Raw genomic sequence first — 22809 nt, 5'->3', positions numbered from 1 at the left:
CTCATTTGTAAATTGGAGATAATGCAACATCACAAGGATATTGTGAAGATTAATGAGAACACGCGGGGAAAGCATGTGTCAACGTGTTTTTTACTCAGGAAGCACTCAACCAATGCTCACAATTTGTGTAAATTTTTAGAAGGATAATAATAATTATTATTATAGCTCATATATAATAATTATGTAATTATATTATATTTTATAATGTAGTATATAATTTTATTATATTATATAATAATTATAGTCCATTTCATAATAATATATATTATTATATTATATTATAATATATAGATAATATATAATATATATAATATATAAGTAATATATAAATACTATTGTTATTATTAGGAAATGGACTATTTCTTGAGCATGTTTTAGTTATCTGCTCTATTATTCCATCTCCAGACTCCAATAATAGAAGCATTTAAGGAAGACACTTTCATCAGTTCTGGACATAAGCATATATTTAGGGTCACTGAAAGTTTGTTTGATGATGCCTATCGCTGTTCCTTCTCTCCATTCTGGCTTGCTAGTCTCATTGCCTGAATGCTTTGTAGGTTAAATTACAAATATCAGATTATTGACTCTCCAAGAGCCTGGATAAAATGCATTTGTGGTACCTAGAAGCAGTCCTCCAGACTTCCTCATTGCAGTGTACGTGGATAAGTTTATCAGAAAAGCCAAGTGCCTGGCCCAAGGAGCAGACCTGAAACACCCATTTTAGTGGAGCCAGTAGAGCTGGAATAGGCTGTGAGTGTCAGTGTGGAATGAAACTGAGGGGCCAGATATGAGCAGTCCAGAATGATGGAGTCGAATGTGGAGCTCAGGGGGCTCTGGCTGGAGAGGGATCCCGCTACATTTAAAAATCTCCCTTTTGGAGAGATCTGTGCTGGATCTCTAGAACCAGAGCAGTGACGTAGCTGCAGAATGATAGCTATGTCCATGAATGTCACTGAAATAGATATTCTTCGCCTGGTTCTGAGAAACAATTACCCATTCATTCTTTCTTTCATTCAACTAACATTTTATTGAGGATCTACCATGTGCAAGGCATTGTGTTAGGTGCTCTGAGAAGAATCAAAGGAGCAGCGCAGATCTTGGTTTTGCGGGTTAGCTTCTCATAGAGAAGATGTGGCATAAGCACAAATAACATTGTGCAAGGCAGAATGGAAGAAGGGTCCAGAGTACACATTTATGGGAGTCCTGAAAAGGGAGTGACTACTTCTGAGGAGAATCAAGGAAGACTTTCAAAGAAGTCTTCATGAAAGAAATGGTAATATTATGTGGATTTGGAAGTACAGGACAGGCAATATAAATAGAGTGAACAGCATAAACAACATTCATAAGGGAACCATAAGCCATTTCAACTGGCTAGAGTGAGGCCATGTAAAGGTAGTTGGAGGAGGCGTGAGAACTTAAAAATTGCTTACACAGAGTTAACAGCTGAAGCCATGAGACTGATGGAATTGCGTGAAAGAATAAAGAAGATAAAAAGACCAAGTTTAGAATTTGGGAAAATTCTAACATTGAGGAATGAGCCAAGGGAAGAAAAACCAGTGAATACAACAGAGATGTTAACAATCAGAGCAGTAGAGGAAACCTCAGGAACCAGGAGAAGATTTCAAGAGAAAAAGGATAATCAGCAGTGTTAAATGCAAGTGAGAAGCCAAAAGGCATACAGAGAGAGAAAAGGGCAATAGGTTTAGTAACCTGGGAGAAAAGAGTTTTAATAAAATGATGAGAATGGAATCCAGATTACAAAGAGTGAGTGGGTGCTGAGGAAGTGAGATTGCTGAGACCAAAGGGTTTTATCTTTTAAGAAATTTGGTTAAAAAAAGGAAAAAAAGAAAGAGGGAGGGAGCATGAGGCATTCATGGGGTCTTGGAGAGTTTCCTTATGATGATGGAGCAAATGAAATACTAAAGGGAATATTTGATGGATATGGGGCCACAGGGGAGGAAATTGTGGGCAAACAAGGAAAAATTACTTGGAGAACGTATGTTTCTTTGTTTCATTTCTGAATAGCAAAAAAGAGGAGAGGTGGAAAATTTGTAGAGAAAATTTGTAGAGATGTAAGTAAGGAAAGTCGTGGGAACTTGGATGGTCTTAACTTGCCTCTAAAGCATAAAGTGAGAAAATCTGGGAAGAGAAGTAGTGAGAGTGGGGCTGAGGGTTTGCCCACTGATGGGGGGGTGGATGGGAATCATATCAGTTTATATCCCTACAGTCCTTTATAATTTGTGAATTTCCACATGTATGAGATCCCACCTGGAAGGTAGATAGGATGTTTAATAGAAAAGGAAAATGAAACCCATAGAAGTTTAATAACTTGATAAGGTTTTGTGCTAAATGGTAAAGCCCAGATTAATCTAATCAGAGATACACACTCAATGGAACTTTGTGGGTCATCTAGTCCAGCTCCTTCAATTGAGTTAACTAAGGTCCTGAGAGATGAAGGAGCCTCAAATAGCATTACACACATACTTTTGCTCTCATCCTAATTTTCTCTTTTTTCAAACCTATTTATATATATTATACAGTGAGGAGGCGTGGGCTTTGTCAAATAAAGCTCAATACCTGAATCTTCACTGCACCATGTTATAAGAATGTGGGCAAATTACTTAAATTCTAAGTCTCAGTTTCTCTATCTGTACAATGGGATAATATTACCTAAATTATAAGATTGGTGTGAAGATCAAACAACTTAACATATGTAAAGATCCATGCATAGCACAAGACATGTAGTAAGCACTCAATAAATGTACTCTTCTACTTCTTACGGAAGGCTTAGGAATCCCTTGGATTTAGCAGTTTTTCTCTCTATTCAGCTTAAATTTATCTTCAGGGAAATACACAAAGAAAACACACCTTGGGAGAGGTCTAGCGTTAAGTGTAAGTAGAGAGTAGACAGCTTGAGTCTGGAACTCAAGAAGTGCATTTCTACACTCTTAGGAGAGAAGTTGGGCTTCCCACCAAATGTTAAATTCACAGCTTAAAAAAAAAAAATCAAACTGTAACTGAAGGATTCTGTCAAAAGCCTGCTGCTAGTACCTAATGTATGGCCACTTAGGGGAGCACCAGGGCTTCATCCAAGGCAAACAGATGGCAGACATTAGAACTGTCAATAAAAGAAGCTTCTTTCACAAATTTACAAGCAAGGTGCCATGTTACATAAGCCAGTGATTATGCTCTATCATTCCCGAGGGAGAGCAGAAGAACATTATTGTAACTAATCATGCATGTCAGAAATATTTTTTAAAAATGATCATTGACAAACTAGAAAATGATAAACAGATACAAGGTTTCCTCAAAAAGTGTTCTCTGATTGGTTTCTTGCCGCCTAATCATTATCTTAATAACTATCTACAGTGATTTCAAAATTTGTGAAAATTGACTAAAAAGGAATATTAGTCTAACAAAAAAATCATCTATTGCCATTAATACATTTCTTGAAGATATAAAAACAACTGGTATCATTAGCAACTCTTGTTTTGGAATCCAGGAAAAGAAATAAATATAAAATTAAGGACATTGTTGTGTTCTATAATCAGTTATGTAATGTCTACTTCTTCATTAGCATGGGAAGTTGTTGATGAAGCTAGAAGGTCAAGTAAGATAATTTATTTTTTGATATATTGAGATCATTTTTAAAGACAGTAACATAACTACTAGTAAATATTAAAAGAGTTACATATTTTTCCTCAGGAAATTAAGATCTAAATTAGAGTTCTAACTCTATCCCTGATTTACTGTGTAACCTCTAGGATATAGCCATACTGGTTATAAAAACTGAAATATTTTTATACTGATTAGTAAATAGCAGTGGTCTGAGCTCCCTGTGTGTCCCTCCCACCCCTTTGCTGTCCTGGTCATCTGGTTCCCCCACCCAGGATTCTCCAGATCTCTTGTTGATCCAACAACTAAATGGTAACATCTGGCAAACACCAGGACCAGTGTCCATTCTGATAGGTCAGTTCCTACGTTATACTGGCTATTAATTATTTTGACTGTCACCTTTGGTAATGTCAAGCTAAAATGACATTTTATCACCATTGGTATTCAAACTTTTGTTTTACCAAGCCCATTGTTTAAATAAACTAAATTAGAAGGAAAACAGAGGAACTTTTCTAGCTCCATGAGGGTAAGACCCCTAGAGTACCCAGGGGTCTTCCTTTTCTCCTTCCAAATCATTCTAGGTGATTCCTAAGGCCCTCCATGAGACCCCATTAGTCACTAAAATGACTTACAAACCACCTATGGCTAACTCTTCCATCAATGACACTCCATGATATTTAATTGTACTTTGGAGCCAATTGTGTCATTAAGACAAAGTCTGGGGGATAGAGACCAAGAACTAGCCCAGAGAAAGTGCAGTGTGCTGGGGCATAAAAATGATAAGATTAGGAGGGAGTGTCAAATATCAGATTATAGGACATTGCAAATGGTAGTCTCAGAAATTGAGGTTATCTCTACAGATCAGGGAAGCCTGGGTGACTGTGGTTCAAGTTTTTAACCTCCTAGAGCTGTAGTTGCTTCATGTATAATAGGCATATTCATAGCATATATTTAAAAGAGTAGCAAGACCCTAGCCACTAGGCTAGTGATTAGGAAACAGCTCATAAGAGTTGGTGCCCAGGCCCATAAAAAATAGAGTAGCAAACAGGTTCCAATAAAGATTGGACACAAAGAAAAAGTCACTGGAATTGGTAAGCTGAAGACTATTTCTCAACACCCAAACTGGAGCCTAAATATTAAAACTGGAATTAGAGCCAGACTAGGAAATTTTGACATTTATTCATTAAGAAAGATAATAATGAATGCCTGCTTCCTGTCTCAGGTACTTGGGCTACTGAGATGAACCAGACACAAATTTAATATAGGTTTGAAAACTGAGTATATGGGACCAGCTCGATTAGAGACAAATCTGTGCTTATATTAAAATGTTTTTTGGTTTCTTTAGCAGTGCTAGTAGCAAGGCCCCACATCTTTCTCGTCACCCTGCCCTCCACATGTAGCCTCTTTCTAGTAGTTCTTTAGCTTTTTAGCCACACCTGCATGGGTCTCCAAAGATAGTGCTTCTGATCCTGGCCTCTACCCAGATCTCCTCCTAACCTTCTTGCTTATGGTGGGTTGGTGCCTTCCTCCATTTCCCTTTGCTGTGGCTATTCAGGTATTCAATTCAAGCTCGAGGAAAACAAACAAAAATACTGAATCCATGCTCTTGGCTAGGTAGATCAAGCTGTGGACTAGCCAAGCAGGAGCCTGGGAAGCCATCTATACCAGGACTCAGAATGTCAGTGGAGAGGGAAACATATGGAGAAAATAGTGTTTATTCAACTTCACTCAGGGAGGGTGCTGTAGGTGTTTCTGATAAGCAACTTGGTGAGGAGGTGAGGCTCGCCAAGGCACATGTTCAAAGAAGAATAGATGACCACTGGGGCCAGCCCAGTGGCGTAGTGGTTAAGTTCGTGTGCTCCATTTAGGCGGCCTGGGGTTCGCAGGTTCAGATCCTGGGTGTGGCCTGCGCACCGCTTATCAAGCCATGCTGTGGAAGGCGTCCCACATATAAAATGGAGGAAGATGGGCACAGATGTTAGCTCAGGGCCAATCTTCCTCAGCAAAATGAGGAGGATTGGCAACAGATGTTAACTCAGGGCCAATCTTCCTGACAAAAAAAAAAAAAACAAAAGAATAGATGATCATAGATGATCACTAAACTGCCCAACAAAAATGGTGGGTTGTGTTAAGAGCAGGAGTTTTATTCTCTGAGTGGGATATGCAAGTGTGAAGCCAGAGCTGCATGACTTAAACCAGAGGTCAGAAAACTTTTTCTGTGAAGGGCCGGATAATAAATCTTCCATACTTGTGGGCCAAGTGATCTCTGTTGCAGTGACTCAACTCTGCTGTTGTAGTGCAGAAGCAACCAAAGACAATGCATAAATGAATGAGCATGGCTGTGCTCCAATAAAATTTTGTTTATGGAAACTGAAATTTGAATTTCATATTATTTTCATGTATTAAGAAGTATTATTCATCTGTTGAGACTTTTTATTTCCACCATTTAAAATTGTAAAAATCATTCTTAGCTAATGGCCATGCAAAAAAACAGACAATGGGCTGAATTTGGCCTGTGAGCCATAGTTTGCTGACCCCTGACTTAGTTAGTATTACAGAGTTGAGTGCTGCCTGCAGTGGTCCTGTTCTGATCTTCCTCCATGCTGTGCTCAGCCTGTCTTTTAAATAAAGCAAATACATAAAGAATACTGATTTGAAGTGCCCTCGGGAGTTGGTCCTCCACCTGCCGTCTATCGCCTTCCCCTCTCAACACTCTTTCCCTCCAGTTCTCTTATTCTCTTCCCTTGGCACTACCCTTTCTCATTACACTCCCCCCTACACACACACATACAAACACACAGACACACACATACACAAACATACACACATGGTGTGTGTTTGAGCCCCACACTTCTTAATTCCACTCTTGCATTCTCTAGAACTTCACTTCAGGCTTTGTGTTCATTTGTGTAATAGCTGATTAAAGCTTAAAAGGGTTCTCTGCAAGAGTTATTTGCATTATACCCCTGAAGACTGAAAAATCATGAAAATCCAAAAGATCTTAGAATTGCATGTGCCGTGGGTGGAGAGGGGAAAGACAGAAGAGGAAGGATTTGGGGACAAGAGAACTTTCAGACACCACTCTAACTCCACCAACCAGGTCAGTCTCATGAAGGCCCATGTGCCAGTGGCATTTGCCCCACCTAGGTCACCTGTGTCCTTGTCTTTATATAGCTTGCCATTCTGTCTCCACATGGTAGGACTATAGGGACTCCACATGCCACGTTACTTGTAGTCACACCACTTAACTGATATGGTGATAAACTTAAAATATTTCACAGCTTCAGGCTTTCCTACCGTCTAAGTGAATTCTATTTTTGTTCATTTTCCAGAAAGAAATCTGGGGTGATGTGAGGATATTGGCAGGATGATCACAAGAAAACAAATATGCCTTACTAGAATGGTGTCGGATGCAATCATTTGGTCTTGTCTTTTTTATGGAGCTGTTATTGATTGGTGTGCTTTACAAAAAATATTTATTAAGCAGAAGAGATAAAATCCAGAAGTTTAGAAGAAAGAGAGACATTATATTGGTTCAATTTAATGATGTGAGTTGAATTATAGCATGCCCTGAGCAAACATGATCTAACTACAAAATAAGCGCATTTCCACTAGAAAAGGAGTATATTTAGAGACAGTATTTGTGGTTTAAAGTCATGGAAAGAGGTGGGTGGGACGGCTCTTCATCATGTGTGCCTATCCTAGTGCTTTAAAGTGGTAGACCTTCCTCCCACTGCAAGTCCTTATAGAAATGACATATTCTGGGGTCACTTACTGGAGAACTCACTGAGAAGTCTCTTGCTTCATCCACCCAACTAATTCTTACTAGTTACCTGCCATATATTAGCCACTCAGACATCTTGTATTTTGGGGATTTAAAGACAAATATGTAAATATTATATTACTAATTTCTTTCCCTGTTGTATGGGTAATTTCCAGCTCTAATCTCTTAAGTCACAAACCCGCAGAGGTTCTAAGAGAAGTCTTTGGTACCTTTTTGACTCTGTTCAAACTAAAAGAAGTCCAGTGTCATTAATATGTTGATGGGCCATTAATCAAAACTTACTACATTTCTTGTTTAAAAAGCTTTGTTAAAAATTTTTAGATGGTGACTGGATTAGTCAGAAAGTCATAGCAGAGATTTAAGAAGGAGAAGTAGGAGGGACCTTACAGACCAGCACTTGACAAACTTTTTCTCCAAAGGGCAAGATAGTAAATATTTTCAGCTTTGTGGGCCATGTAGTCTCTGTCACAAAAATTTAACTCTGCCGTTTGGCCCAAGGGCCATAGTTTGCTAACCCCTGTCATAGATCAGCTTTATTTTACAAATGAGGAAATTCAGGTCCAGAAGTGTCAGGTGCCCTCAGATCACAATGTTTAATAATAAGAATTAATCAAGATGGGTAATGCATTCACATTCTGGTATTCTAATGCATTTGTTATATCTTAGAATTTTTGAACTTAATGCGATCTGGAAAAATCTCTCTTCCAGATCCTTTAGTTTAGAAATGAGAAAGCTGAGTCTTGGAGGGAATATGGGTTGTCCAAGCTCTTTAGTGGCAAGGACGGGATTACAGCACAGGTCTCATGACATCTGATTCAGTGCTTTTTCACCTGAATCACTTCATAATTTAAATTACCAAGATAGAAAACTCATGAATTTATTAATTCAATAAGCACATATTGAGTAACTGCTGTGTATTAAGCTCTAGGGTCAGTGCTGTGATAAATAGAAATGCATAAAAAAAGACAGCAGACTTCAAGAAGCTTAGAATCATGAAAATGAACAAATAATACAAGGATATCATCAAAAAAAGGTCTACCTGACAAAGAAGAAATTGATGGTTTATGAATTGAGCTAAAATATTTTCATTGAATTAAATCTGAAATGAATCCTACTACTTCTAAGAAAAAAGATTAGTGGGTAAAATCTTTGAGTTCCAAATGACTCTCTAAATGGGTACTGACCTCACTGCCGAATTGCCACCATCCTGGTTAGACAGTTGGAATCACTGAATTCAAATGACAGTTTTATTACTTCAGTTAATTGATTTCATCAAAAATATGTGGAGACTTCACTCAATCACTTCCTTGACCTTCCATAATGAGTTGGGTTCTCCTGTTGTTTTTCACTGTACCATCTTCTACTTGCCGTGTCATACATTTACAGCACTTGTTTATCTGGTTTGACTTATGAGCTGCAAGCTTGAGGAGAACAGAAACTGTGTTTATTTTGATCGTACCTCAGTTCTTAGCACAATATCAGGAAGTATAATAAGCACTCATTAGGTATCTGTTGAAATGAATAAAGGAGTAATGCTGTATCGGTCTGGATCTAATCGAGAGAGACAGCACACAGTCATATGAACAGGAAAAGTTTATTATCAAGAATTAGTAACTATAATAGGAGATTGTAGTAATGAAGGATTAGCAGTGAAGAGAACTCTGGAGAACATAGAGATAGCAGATATAAGTAGTCACTAACCCTAGGCCTAAGAGAGAGTATTCAAGGAGAACCAGCCCCTCTCATCCTGCCCTTCTCCACCCTCCCCCCTGCCCTGCTGGGACAAAGAACCAGATCTTATTATGGAACAGGCTTCCTAAAAATCACACTACTGACATTTTGGGTCAGATAGTTGTGTTTTATGGGATGCTGCCCTCTGCACTGTAGGATGTTTATCAACATCCTGTCCTCCACCCACTAGACACTAGTAACGCTCTCCCCCCACACCGTGTGACAACCAAAAATATCTCAGACAATACCACATGTCCCCTGGGGGGCAAGATCACCCCAGCTGAGAAGGACACAGACATGGTTTTCTGGATGGCAGTGCTATGATGCCATGCCAGTAGAACTTGTGTCAGAAATCTACCCTGTAGGGTTCTGGGGAAAGCTATTCACAGGAAGGTATGAAACGACCTGAAGGGAAGCTGCTGGCTGCTTCGTGTTGCTGGTGGCCATGTACTGTAGTAGCCAGACACTGGGGAAGCTGCAAGAACTACAAAGCATACCGGAACAAGGAAGCAAAACCCTTAACTCTTGCAGTGCCTCCCCAGTGCCCTCTACTGGTCAAGTTTCAGTGCCGGTTGGCAGGGAAAATAATTTAAATAGCCCAGATCCGTTTTTACAGAGCAGTTGAAAAGGGTGAATTTAGAGTCGACAGGCAATAGATCAATAACCAGTACAGATTCCAAACCAAATCTTATTTTGAGGTCTAGAGCTATAAAGATACATGGCAAAGTCTTTTAACCCCTGGTCAAAACAGATGCATTAAAAATCAGTCTGAGAAACTGCCATTCCAGTATGAACAAAAATATTTGGGGAGAACCAAGGATGGAGGAAAGTATTCTGCCTGTAGAATCCTGGAGGACTTGCTGGACAAAGTAATGTGAATCAAGTTTTTAAGTTTGAGGAGGGATTTTACAAATGAAGAAGGGAGGGTGAAGGCTGCTGAGGGGAGGATATACACAAAGACTAGGAATTTGGAAAGGCTATTGTACAGCAATCAGTAGAATATGGCAAGAACAGAGGATTCCTGAGTCAAGGCACTAGACAATCAATTAGACAGGTGGAGTGTTGGGAGATAAGGTTGGAAAGAAGAGATGGGGACAAGTTATGAAGTCTCCTACAAACTAAAAGAAGATGGATTTTATCCTCTGGGCAATGGGAAACCAACAGAGAGCTGTTGCTACTGCAGTTTGTGTTTGTTTTTGAAAGAAGGGAGTGGGAGATTGATTCCACTGGGGAGGAACTCAAGCAGGGAGACTGTTAGGAAACTATTGCAACAGCCCTAGGGATTGTGCACTAGAGTTTGTGTCTAAGCTTTACCCGAAAGCAGATTTGGGGCAATGATTAAATGTAGGAGGTAAGAGAGAAGTGATTTTACCTTGGGAGACTTGGTGGATGTTTATAACAGATCAAGAGTATGGGAGATAAAGCAGGTTGAGATGGAAGTAATTGGTTGATTCAGTTTTGGATATGTTAAGTTCAAACTGCCTAAGTGATATTCAGATGGAGAAGTCCATTGGCAGTTAGAAATGAGTTTTTTTTTTGTCTCCTGACAATCAGATGATGAATGGAAATTGCTGTTGGAGTTCACAGTTAATTTTAAAATATTACAATCATAGCTTTGGTTTCATTAATTACACTGATTGTTTTGCTTTATACCAATGAATAAATAATTCATTCTTTCCCGTAAATGCTTAAAACCTTTCTATATTTCTGAGGCTTGCATTTTTTTTTCCATTGGATGTTTTAAAAACTGTTATTCAGAGATTCAGTAGTGTCTTTGGAACTCATAAACCTATTGTGTGACTGAATAGGAAATTCTGTGAAAAGTTTCAGTTTCCAAATCTGAAAAATCAATCTTAATTTCTTCAATTAAAAAGGTAATATTTAAAATTTCATATTTGAAATTCTCTTTAGAAGTCTTTTGTATGGTATTTTTGGCTGTCTTTTTGGGGAGGGGCTTATAATGTTCCTTGTGTTCTAGAGATAAAGCAAGGAGGGGAAGATGCCAGGATCCATTTCTGGTAGAAGCTAAACAATCAGTTTAAAGATTAACAGTGTAATTGTAGCATTTGAAAGTTGAGTTCTGCTTTAGATATTCACATTGCCTTTTGGTAGAGTTAAGTGGTTTTGCTTTCTTTAGTAGGCAGACTTCCCTGGAGAGACAGTTATTACCAGCCCAGCTGGGTCATAAATATCTAAGACTTTCCTTTTCTTTTCAATATGTCTAGCAGTTGGTACTCATTTTGAAACTCATAGCATAGAGGCATGAATTGGATTAGCATCCGCTACAATAACAGTGAAATCTTATTCCCAGACTAAGCTTTACTTACAAAGGAGGACCTTTCAGAATTTACTAGTTTGAGTGAAGTGTAACGGTCAAATTATGTACCGCCCTGCTGCAATCATCTACTTGAACTAATATTAAAACAGAAACCAGACTAGCAAAGTTAAATCTTGAGGAGGGTGCTGTCCTCCCAGATAAACTGGAGATATTATATTTTTATCTAGATGAGAAACCCACTTAGGCTGAGAACTTTTATTTATTTATGTTGCATTATTCACACAGGGTCGACTTTTTCTTTCTTCTTTGTTTTGTTTTTACATTTTTATATAGTCAATGACAGGTGATTATAAACATAAAAACTGTTCATTGTGAAAAACTGGACAGCACAGAAAAATATAAATATAATCCTGCCATTCAAAGGTAACTACTATTAGTATTTTAGTATATGTCCTTAAATAGCGAGATCACACTGCCTAAATTTTTTTTCTACTTTGTCCACATACAGGGACAGCATTAATAAATAAACAGATACATACATACGTACATACATGCACATAGAGGTAGATAGATATAAATAGATAAATATACAGATAGACAAATTTACACTGTCATTTACACATGAGCCAATCACAAAGCTAATTGAGATTGATAGATAGATGGATAATAGATATACTTACATACACATACATACATACTTACATACATAATTTCCCTCACAGCAAACATGCAAAGCATAATTTTTCTCCCTCATTTTCAGGGTAAACTTGGCTCCGGAGAGCCAAAGTGTCAATTTGCAAAACATATGGCTCGTAATTAGAGAAAGAGTGTTTGAATCTAATTCTCTCTGTTTCAAAGCCCATTACATCCTGTTACCTTATCACATTGCATTAGTAATTTACTATGGTAATGAAAACATGTCATAAGCATAATTTGAGTGTCTTTTTCTCCTTAGTTTCTTAAATGTGCTTGGACATGTAAGCTCATTGTAATTTTTCATTGTGTAAAGAATTCTTTGCATATAGCTTTAGAAGTATTTCCTTGAAGAGCTACTCAGTAGTGGAATTACTGAGTCAAAGGATATACACATTTTTAAATTGTTGTCTAAAACCATTATACAGTTCACTCCCCAGCGGCAATATATGAGAACATCTGTTGCCGTGCACCCTGACCAGCTTGACTTTTTGGTTGAAACAATCTTAAAAGACATGATGGGGGGAGGGGGCCGTCCTGGTGGCGCAAGCGGTTAAGTGCGCGTGCTCCGCTGCGGCGGCCCGAGGTTTGCCAGTTCAGATCCCGGGCACGCACCGACGCACCACTTGGCAAGCCGAGCTGTGGAGGCGTCCCATATAAAGTAGAGGAAGATGGGCATGGATGTTAGCCCAGGGCCAGTCTTCCTCAGCAAAAAGAGGAGGATTGGCAGATGTTAGCTCAGGGCCGATCTTCCTCACAAAAAAAAATTAAATTAAATTAAAAAAAAAAAAAAAAGACATGATGGGGCAAATCAGCCCAGGGCATGAAATATGTCAGCATCCTAGAAGAGTTAGTTTGACATTTATTCTTCTCTTGTAATTGATACATGGAGCTTAGTTATTGACAATTAAAACTTGGAAGCTTCTTCATTCTTTAGTGATTTCTTCTTTGTCCTAGAGAAGAATAAACAATTTAAAAGGATTCAGGAAATTGTGAGGGTAGAAAAGAGCTCAAATAACCTTTTTCTGAAATATCAGGAGTAAATAATAAAAGCTAACAAGGTATTTGCAAAGGAAGGGTAGACAAGGGAAAAATGGAAATTATCCAAGTGACTAATTAAAATATGGACTGAAAATTATGACTTGAGAAGGCCGCAATTTATAGATGATACAGATTATGGTCAGTGGTGGAGAAGAAGGGAAGAGTTCAGAGAAGTTAATGTATGAATTTTCTTTGCATACAGATATGTTTTTGATTTAACTCTCTTTTCAATTAATCCTCACAATAGTCCTGTGGGAAAAGATGACATAAAAAAACAAATCCAGAAAACGAAAATGCGCATCATAGAGGCTCAATGACCTTTTCAGAGCCTCACAGCAGAATTAGAGTTGCAAGGATGTCTGACTCTAAGACCATGATCTGTCTATTATAACCTCTTTAGGCTGTTGCTTTTATACCAACAAATTAAGTGTTAACTGGCAAGCTAGAGTCTGTTGGAGGAATCTTTTTAAAACAGTAGAGTGGGAGAGATTGAGGCAGAGAAACCAAGTATGACACTTCTGAGGTAAGGAAGAGTATCAATTGCCTGAATAAGGCAGTAGGAGTAGAAATGACAAGGAGGAACAAATTCAGGAGAGATTACAAAGATAGACTTGATGAACTTGGGTAAAAGAGAAGAGTCATACATAACACCCAGATTTCTAGCCTGCATTACTGGTTAAGTGATAATGCCATTAAGGGAGACAGGGAACATGGCAGCAAGTCTTGGTGGAAGATGGTTAATGTAGTTATGGCTAAGTTGAGTTCAAGGTGCTGGTGAGATATGCATATGACACTGAGCAAAATGATGGCAGTATGGATCTGGAGAGTTTAAGGATCGAGATATAGATTTGAAAGTCATTGGCCTGGGGATACTAACTGAAGTCTTAAGAGTAAATGATATTTTCTGGGAGAGCTTAAAGAAAAGTGTAATTAGTGTATTCTGTAAGAACTAGAGTCTAGTACAAATCAGACTGACTGGGATCAAATCCCAGATCTACCACTTTCTAGCTCTGTGGTCTCAGGCAAGGTACATGATCTCCCTAAGCCTCATCTCTTATTTCTTGTTCTCAACCGGGATCCGTTGACAATGTCTGGAGACATTTTTTTATTGTCACAACTGGATTTCCTGAGGGCATCTAGTGGGTAGATATGTTACATTGCCAAATATCCTACAATGCACTGGACAGGCCCTACAACAAATAATTATCTGACCCAAAATTTCAGTAGTGCTGAGTTTGAGAAAACTACTGTAAACCTTATATAAAGTAGAGATAATTGTCCCTACATCATAGAGTTGTTGTGAGGTTTCAATGAGATAATGGAGGTAAAAAACAAAACTGAAAATATTGTAAACCGTAAGAAAAATAAGTTAATCAGTTGAGTGGAGAAAGAGAGCAAAGGACACGATTTGGGTAACTGCTTCTCTTTAAAAATAAAAGAGGAAGAAGTGTGTGTGACATGCGCTGAGAAGTAACAGAGAGGAGGAGGAGAATCAGGAAAGTGAAGCTTTAGGGAAAGAAGAGAGTAGTTCAGTGCAGCGCCACAAGTTTCTATTTCATGGCTACAACCAGAGAAGATGGCCAGCAGGGCCATGGATCTTAGATCACTGACAATGGAACCTGGAAAGAGACCACTGGGATTAACAGTTCATAAAGTAGTGATAACTGAGGAAAAAGTTGTAATAAGAGTGAAAGTAAAATGGGAATAGAATGCCAGGTTGCAATAGGTTGAAAATTAAATGAAAAATGAAGATGAGAGATAGGAAATGCAGTTTATTCAAACTGCCTATTTAGTCACAAAGGATAGTTCTGTGTTTTAGGATTGGCGAGACTATCCTGTTTATAGATTGAAAGGAAGCAGGGCTGGCCCGGTGGCTTACTGGTTCAGTGCATGCGCTCCGCTGCTGGCGGCCCAGGTTTGGATCCTGGGCATGCACCGACGCACCGCTTCTCCGGCCATGCTGAGGCCACGTCCCACGTACAGCAACTAGAAGGATGTGCAGCTATGACATACAACTATCTACTGGGGCTTTGGGGTAAAAATAAATAAATAAAAATTTGAAAGGAAGCAAAAGTCTGAAGGTAGACAATGAAACAATAAGAAGTGTTGTAATTGATGGAGCGGGAGTCTAGAGGAGAGAGATAAAAGAGTTTGTGATCAGGAGTAATGAAGGCGAGAATTGCTTTAGAAAGAAGTTGGAGTGCTTCCTCTGGGAGTGAAATACAGTGATAATGTCACTATACTTTCGGTCCAGAGAAAGATACGGAAACCAAGAATTTAACTTTTTATGAACCTCTCAAAAATTACAAATGAAAGTGTTCTTAAATAGCCCAGATACACAAGAAGATGTATCTTCTAAATTATTGCTAATATTTCTTCACAAAACTTCCTGTTATAAATTGAATTATGTTCCCTAAATCCTTATGTTGAAGCCCTGACCCCCTATTTGTGACTGCACTTGGAGACAGGCCTTTACAAGGTAATCAAGTTTAAATGAGGTCACACGGGTGGGGCCCTCACCCAAAAGGACTGCTGATCTTATAATAAGAGGAAGAGACCTGTGCAGACAGAGGAAAGACCATGTGAGGACACAGTGAGAAGGGGCGTCTGTAAGTCAAGAAGAAAGGCTTCACTAGAAACCAACCCTGCTGGCACCTTGATCTTGGACACCCAGCCTCCAAAACTGTGAGAAAATAAATGTCTGTTGTTTAAGCCACCCAGTCTGTAGTATTTTGTTATGGCAGCTCTAGCAGACTAATATACTTCCTAATTGGAACTTCTGTAGATATAATGCAATAGAAGAAATAAGATGATCTGTTAAAATAAAAAGTGTTTCTCTTAAAGAATTGGATTGACCATGGAGGCAGGAGTTGGGAGAGAGCAGATATTTGATACCAAGTCCTAGCCCCACCTAATAACCAGCTGGCCTCCGCTTTCCACACTGGCAGATAAAAATGATGTGAGTAATGGTTGGGATTATGAGTGTTATGGAGTGTTATGGGAGTTAGGTTGCCTCCATTCAAATCCCAATGTTGACACTTACTAGCCATGTGACCTTGGGTAAGTTACTTGTCTTAGCCTCAGTTGCTTTACTGGTAAAACAGGAAAAATTCATGAAAAATCGTTTGCACAATTCCTAACGTGCTAGTTATTATTTTCATGTTTTGCCTGATATTTTTGTTATTACTAGATTCTACAAGCATTAACTTGTGACATTAAAGGATATATTTATCTCTTTGCTTCTAACAGTTTTTTCTTGTTGTATTTATTTTCTTTTCCAGTCATGTAATGAAAGCAGAAATAAAAAGTCCAGTGACAGACTGATTTTTTGTAAAAATATTAAGCTAAGGACTAACCTTGTCTTTGTTTCAAAGAGTTTCAAGGCATAAATAACATAAGTATACTAAAGAGATATTTTGATATAGATTTATTGTGTCATCTTAGCATTTCATTTTCAATTTACTTAAAAAAAAAAAATCAGTGACTTTCATAGTATTTTATGTTCCCATGCCATTTTCCTTAGCCAAAGTCTTCTAGAGGCAGTTTTCAAATAGTCAACTATAAAAAAGTGGATTGTTTTAACTGATAACTGATATAATTGATACATCTACCTAAACTAAAATATATCAGCTATGGATTTTTCGTGTTTTTAATAAATGTGGCTTATTTATTTTTAGACAATTTTGATAAGAATGTTTGTCAATTATATGGATTCATAAATTTTAAATAATTTCTAAGTAGATAAGCTTGAAAAATATTTAATAGATTAAATATACACTGTTGCCATAGACTCTGCTTTGAAAATAGGAAAATCTGGAAAAACAATTGAACATTTATTTGTGTATTCTTATTAAGAAAGTGGATATCAAAATGGTCTCAGAATTGAGAATCTACTGCATTATAAGAAAAGTTAAATAATTTAATATTGATATTTTGTTTCCCTTGAGGAAAATGGATTATTTTAATGAAATTAATCGGATACATATGAAACATCATCATTGGCTTTGTCAAAACAGTGGTATTTTGGCCCAGAAAATCAATGGCAGAAATAATAATGCATAATGTCTACTTTTGTTAGTATGTATTTGATATAGCCAGGTAAAGAGAGTTTCTTAAAATAATTGATCAGCCGCAAAAAATCTGTTCACTACATGGACTGTCTGATTTAAGTATAGTTGGGGGTTTTTTCTCAAGGAAAATGAAACTTATGAATTTGCCAGAGTATTAGGGCAATTTATGCTTAGAAGCACATTTTCCTCTATAACCTAAAAGGCTAAACTATCACATTAGATTTGATTCTAATTTTTCCTGCTTTTAATTGGAAATGAAAGTTGTGCTACATTTTTAAATCTTTTCTTTCACTTTAATTGCAATTGAGATACACAGATATAAATTTCATTATAGTCTAAAATAATTACCCTCGTTTAGTGTCCTATATATAATTCAATTATAAATTGCTAAGTGTTTTAAACTACTTCACTCATATTTATATCTGTGCATGTCTTCATTAGGACCCAAAATTTAGATCAGGAGTTCATTTTAACTAAACTTTTGTCCTAAAACTTCATCATATAGGTGAATGCTCAAAGAGGCACACCAGACTTTCAACTCATTTACTTTGAATTTTAAATAAAACTGTTTCAAAAAACTTAAGGGTTTGCCTGTCTTCTGGTCACACACATGGATGAATGAATTAATGAGTATATGGATGGACTCATTCATCCATATACTCATTCATTCATTTCAAATTTCTGTTATACAATGGGTAATATTCTATTTCCTAAAGAGTTATTGATGAATAAGATAGACTAGGTCCCTGGTCTCATGAAACTTAATTCTAGTGTGGGAAAGACAACAGATATGTAAACAAACAAAGTAATTTTTAGCAAGTGATAAGTGCTGGGATGAAAATAAAATGGGTTAAAGTGACGGAGAGTAACATCAGTAAGGGTTTGGGGTAAAGGCTACTTTGCATTGGTTGGTCAGAGAAGACTTGTCTGAAGAGAATGCACTTGGGCTGAGACCTGAATGGCTTTAAGAAAAAGCCATGCAAAGATCTAGAGAAAGATTATTCTAGGCAGAGCACAAAGGCCCTGAGGCAGATACAAGCTTGATGTGTTCTAAAGTCAGAGGGAGTATAGTAGGATAAATCAGTCACAGAGGTTATGGAGGAGTGACGTGATCTGATTTATATTTTTATTTTTATTTTTTATTTTTTTATTTTTTTAATTTTTTGTTTATTGCAGTAACATTGGTTTATAACATTGTAAAAATTTCGGGTGTACATCATTGTACTTCTATTTCTGCATAGATTACATCATGTTCACCACCAAAATACTAATTACAACCCATCACCACACACATGTGATTTATATTTTTAAAAGATTACACTGCCTACTGTGTAAGGACAAGAGGGGGAAGTATAGGAAAATGCAATTATAATAATTCTCAAGAGAATGGTGGCTGCGACCAAAGGGGACTAGAGAAAAGGGGATTCAGTTCAAATTACTGAAGGTAAAATTACAAAATGTAGTGTTGGATTATATACGGGAGTGGCAGGATGAGAGGAAAAGAACGATCTACAACAGGGATCTGCAAACTTTTTCTGTAAAGGGCATGATAGTAAATATTTTCAGCTTTGCAGACCATACTGTCTGTTACAACTAGTCAACTTGGCTGTTATATGTAAAAGCAGCCGTAGACAATATATAAAAGAATGAGTGTGGCTGTGTTCTAATAAAACTTTATTTACAAAAACAGATAATGGGCCAGATTTGGTCTATAGGCAGAAGTTTGCTGACCCCTGATCTAGAATAACTCCTTGAGTTATTCTGGAAAACCTTACCATGTGGAGGCTAACAGATGTTGTGAGACTCCAGCTCTCCCACATTAGTGCCGCCATCCAAGATATGATGGATAGAGACCCTGGGCCTGTTGGAGAGAAGACTTTATTATCCAGGAAAGCCCTTCCCCCCTCCCACATCCCGGGCCTTTTTCCACGTTAGCTGGAGTAAACCAGCAGATGCCTAGATTGTGTGTTTGTTTTGACTTTCTTTACTACCTATGTATAGTAGAATTCTTAGCCAAATACAGGGTGATGGATTTGGCATATTTAGTGATTTTTATGTGTTATGCTGCCATGCATTCTATTATTTATGTAACTGTACTTTTTATAAATATTTTATATTACAGTTGTATTAGTATATTAATATTTATGATTTATAGCTATAAATTCTTTAATATGCCGTTTGTTCTTTTAACTTTCCCCTGAAAATATATACAGAATTTAATGTATTTCTCTATTTCAAAAAAAACCTACATTAAATATAGGGTAATTAAATTCCAGGACTGGGGATTCGTTTAGGTGTTATAGATATCGATGAAATAACTACTTCATTGATTTCCTCAACAAGCGTCGATTGAGTGTATTCTGTGTGCAGGCACTTTACTAGTACTACGGGTACAGTGTCAAAAAACCTGGACCTCAAAGAGTTCAGTGTCTAGTGAAGGTGACTGACCAAAAAACTACCAGTTCCAGAACTGTGTGATACGTGCTTTGAAAAGGCAACCACGGTATCAGGTGAGATTCAGAAAGGGGCCTATAAGAGAGGGTGGGAGAGAAGTGAGTGGTCCAGGACAGCACTTCTCCAAGGATCTGTGCTCAGGATCAGTTTTGTTTTGTTTTCATTTCTAATCCATCATAGACAGATGCTCCGGTAAAGTAAAGTACAAATGGATTACTAAAAAAATAAAACAAAAAAAGGCATAAAATAAGTACCCGCTTTTAAAAAATATTAGATTGAACACACATAAAATTATATTTCAATAAAAATGTCAGGATAAAATACACTGGATAAAAAGAATTACAGAAGTTGATCACGCTGTCATTGAAAGTGTATGTGTAAGCAATAAGAAAGAATGGCTATGATGATTATTTTGCAGTCACAGGAAAACCAAAATTTATGAGTGAAATAGCAATTCTCTGTCTTAACTGCAATAGGTATACTTTTAAAGAATAGTGTGTATGTCGATATTTATTCTTAAGGTGTCAAAAGTGCCTGTTTCTTGCTTGTTAACTTGTCTGATCGAGGTTGGATTGATGGAAATACTACTTGCAGGGAATAATGTGTATCTAAGTGGTTTTATGTTTTGTTTAATACACTCAGAGTAGAGACACCAGTCTCAAAGAGATGTCTTGTTGGAAATGGAAGAAGTGATTTGTAAAACAATTTCAACACACTCAGGATATTCATTTTTATTTTTTACCCAAAATGGAACAAGTGATGCTCTGTTTTCATTAATCCTTCATTAATAATCAGTTCTATCAATTTATCCTGCAAAGTTATGGTTAAATTTAAATTATCTTTCGGTAGAAGAAACAGATTCACCCTTTGGGTTACAGTTAGCCAACCAATCTTAAAATATCACACATTTAACTTTTCCCTCCTATGTATGACTTGCATGCAATTTGTACCAAGTGTTTCTCGCCTCATGAGTTTGACAATAACTAAACCAGTCTATACCCTGTTCAAAAATACAAGTCCCCTGATCCTGCCCTTGGATGTCTCATCAGTGTCAAACTGATGTAGTAGTTTCTAAACTTCTCTACATATTTCTTTATAGACCAGTAATAGTTTACCAATCATACTTTGAGTACCATTAGTCTACAAAAGATTCCTGAGTTCAGTAATGGTTGGGTAAGGGTGAATTATGTATAGGAACCTTTTTTTTTAATCGAGGTAACATTAGTTTATAACATTATATAAATTTCAGGTGTGCATCATTATATTTTGACTTCTGTATAGACTACATCGTGTTCACCACCAAAATTCTAATTGCCATCTGTCACTGTAGACATGTGCACCTTGACGTCTTTCGCCCTCCCCTACCCCTTGTATAGGGAAATCTTGTATATAACTGTATGGAAATCTTGTATATAACTATTTAAGATAGAATATGTACAAATTCAAAATGGTTTGGGGGAAATTCTCAAAATACTTTTTTCAAAACACAGCTTTCTCTTATTACATTCTTTATTAAGATGTAACATATTCTTAACAGTTAAAGATTAACAATCAAAAAGAGTCAAAACTAAAACTTTAAGCCAGAAACTATTGCAAATGCTTCAACATAAAATTGTTAGATAAGTAAATAAACAAATAAGATTGAGAAATTTAGTCAGTCTATACAGGATATTTCTACGTAATCAAGCATGTCCTACACTGGTTTTTTTCCTTCATTTAACCCTTCAGTTGGTTATTGTATAAGCACAAACATAGCCTAAAGGCAAATAGGAACTAAAACAATACAATTCCAACTTTGAAATAACATTGAAAAGTATCTAGAAGTATACACGCCAAAATATTAATGTTTGGCTCTGGGCTATGGAATTATAAGTAATCTTTTATTCCTTGGAGTTTTTTGTTGCCTTCCAGAATTTCAACATATTACCATTGGGATCAGAAAAAAAAAGTCTTAAAATTCAAAACTAGACCATGTCATTTGACTAATATAATAAGCCTAGTCAACTCAACAAGGCTCTGCCCTGGAGAAGACTAATTATGTAGACACATTAGACATGAAAACTTGATTAATACTATATGGATTTTTGTTCCTCAAAAATTATGGTAAATGAAATGGGAGAGTTCCTGAAATCAATTCTTAACTTTTGATTTGTTTGGTCACTAGGCCAATTTGAATCATTATATTCAAATTTTGATTCTTTTAAAGCATGTAATTATAATCAGGAAATGATTTAAATTAAATGTGTGTTATTTGTAATCAATTTTCCCTAATGAATAATCCTCGTGATAGATGTGGGATGATTGTTACAAAGGAAAGACAGAGACAAACAAACGTCTAACACTTTGGTCTGTATAATTTTCTCTTGCAAATATAAACATATATGCAGAATAAAAAAATACAGATAAGAAAACTATTTGCTCATAAAAGTGTCATTGCTTTCTCAGATATTACTATCATATATAGTTTAAGTAGATGCCATTCTTTTTATAGACACTAGAGCCTTCCTTCTGGTAAGCATTCAACCACTTTTCACTTTCCACCTTGTGTTATATTTGTTTCTTATCTCTAATATAAGGCTGTAGATTCCTTAAGGGTGTATTTTATTCTTGTTTCATAAGCCACAGTAGTTTGAGTCATTCCTTATAGATAATAGGCATTGCATAAATACATCTATGTGTCTGAATGGATGGATGGATGGGTGGATGGATGGATAATTGGAAGGATATGGATGTTGGTTGGTTTTATCGTATTTGGGGCTCCTTTTCCCTCTAAAGAAACATATGTTCATATGGTACTTGATCATATAAACCACTAATAATTATGCCTGTGCTAGTTATAAATAAAACAAACAAAAAATAACAAACAAGAGCCTTTACCTGAAACCACAAAGTGAATTAACAGATTTTCTTGATAAAAGTACCAAAATAATGAAGGATGGCTCTAAAATCTTGAAGTTAGTTAAGTAACAAGTGTCCCAACTAATCTGGGACACTCTCTGTTTTTTTAATAAATATATTTTTAAAGGATTTAGCCAAGAATCAGGTTAAGAAAGTCTAATGGGCTATAATCATATACACATGTCAAATTAAGAGAGCTTTGTCAAGAGTTCAGATAATGCTTGACAAACCTTTTGCTTAGCCCT

General features: G+C 36.8%; 1 protein-coding gene across 2 annotated transcripts in view; it reads left to right on the top strand.

The window, feature by feature from the left end:
* The window catches only part of PRKG1 (protein kinase cGMP-dependent 1), a 1198754-nt gene that overhangs the window by 1050713 nt on the left and 125232 nt on the right, over window positions 1–22809 (top strand). The window lies entirely within an intron of this gene.

This window comes from Diceros bicornis, chromosome 6 (assembly GCF_020826845.1).
Source record: "Diceros bicornis minor isolate mBicDic1 chromosome 6, mDicBic1.mat.cur, whole genome shotgun sequence".
NCBI classification, from domain to species: Eukaryota; Metazoa; Chordata; class Mammalia; order Perissodactyla; family Rhinocerotidae; genus Diceros; species Diceros bicornis.
Note: the sequence above shows the minus strand (reverse complement) of the source record. Positions and strands in the feature narration are given on the sequence as shown.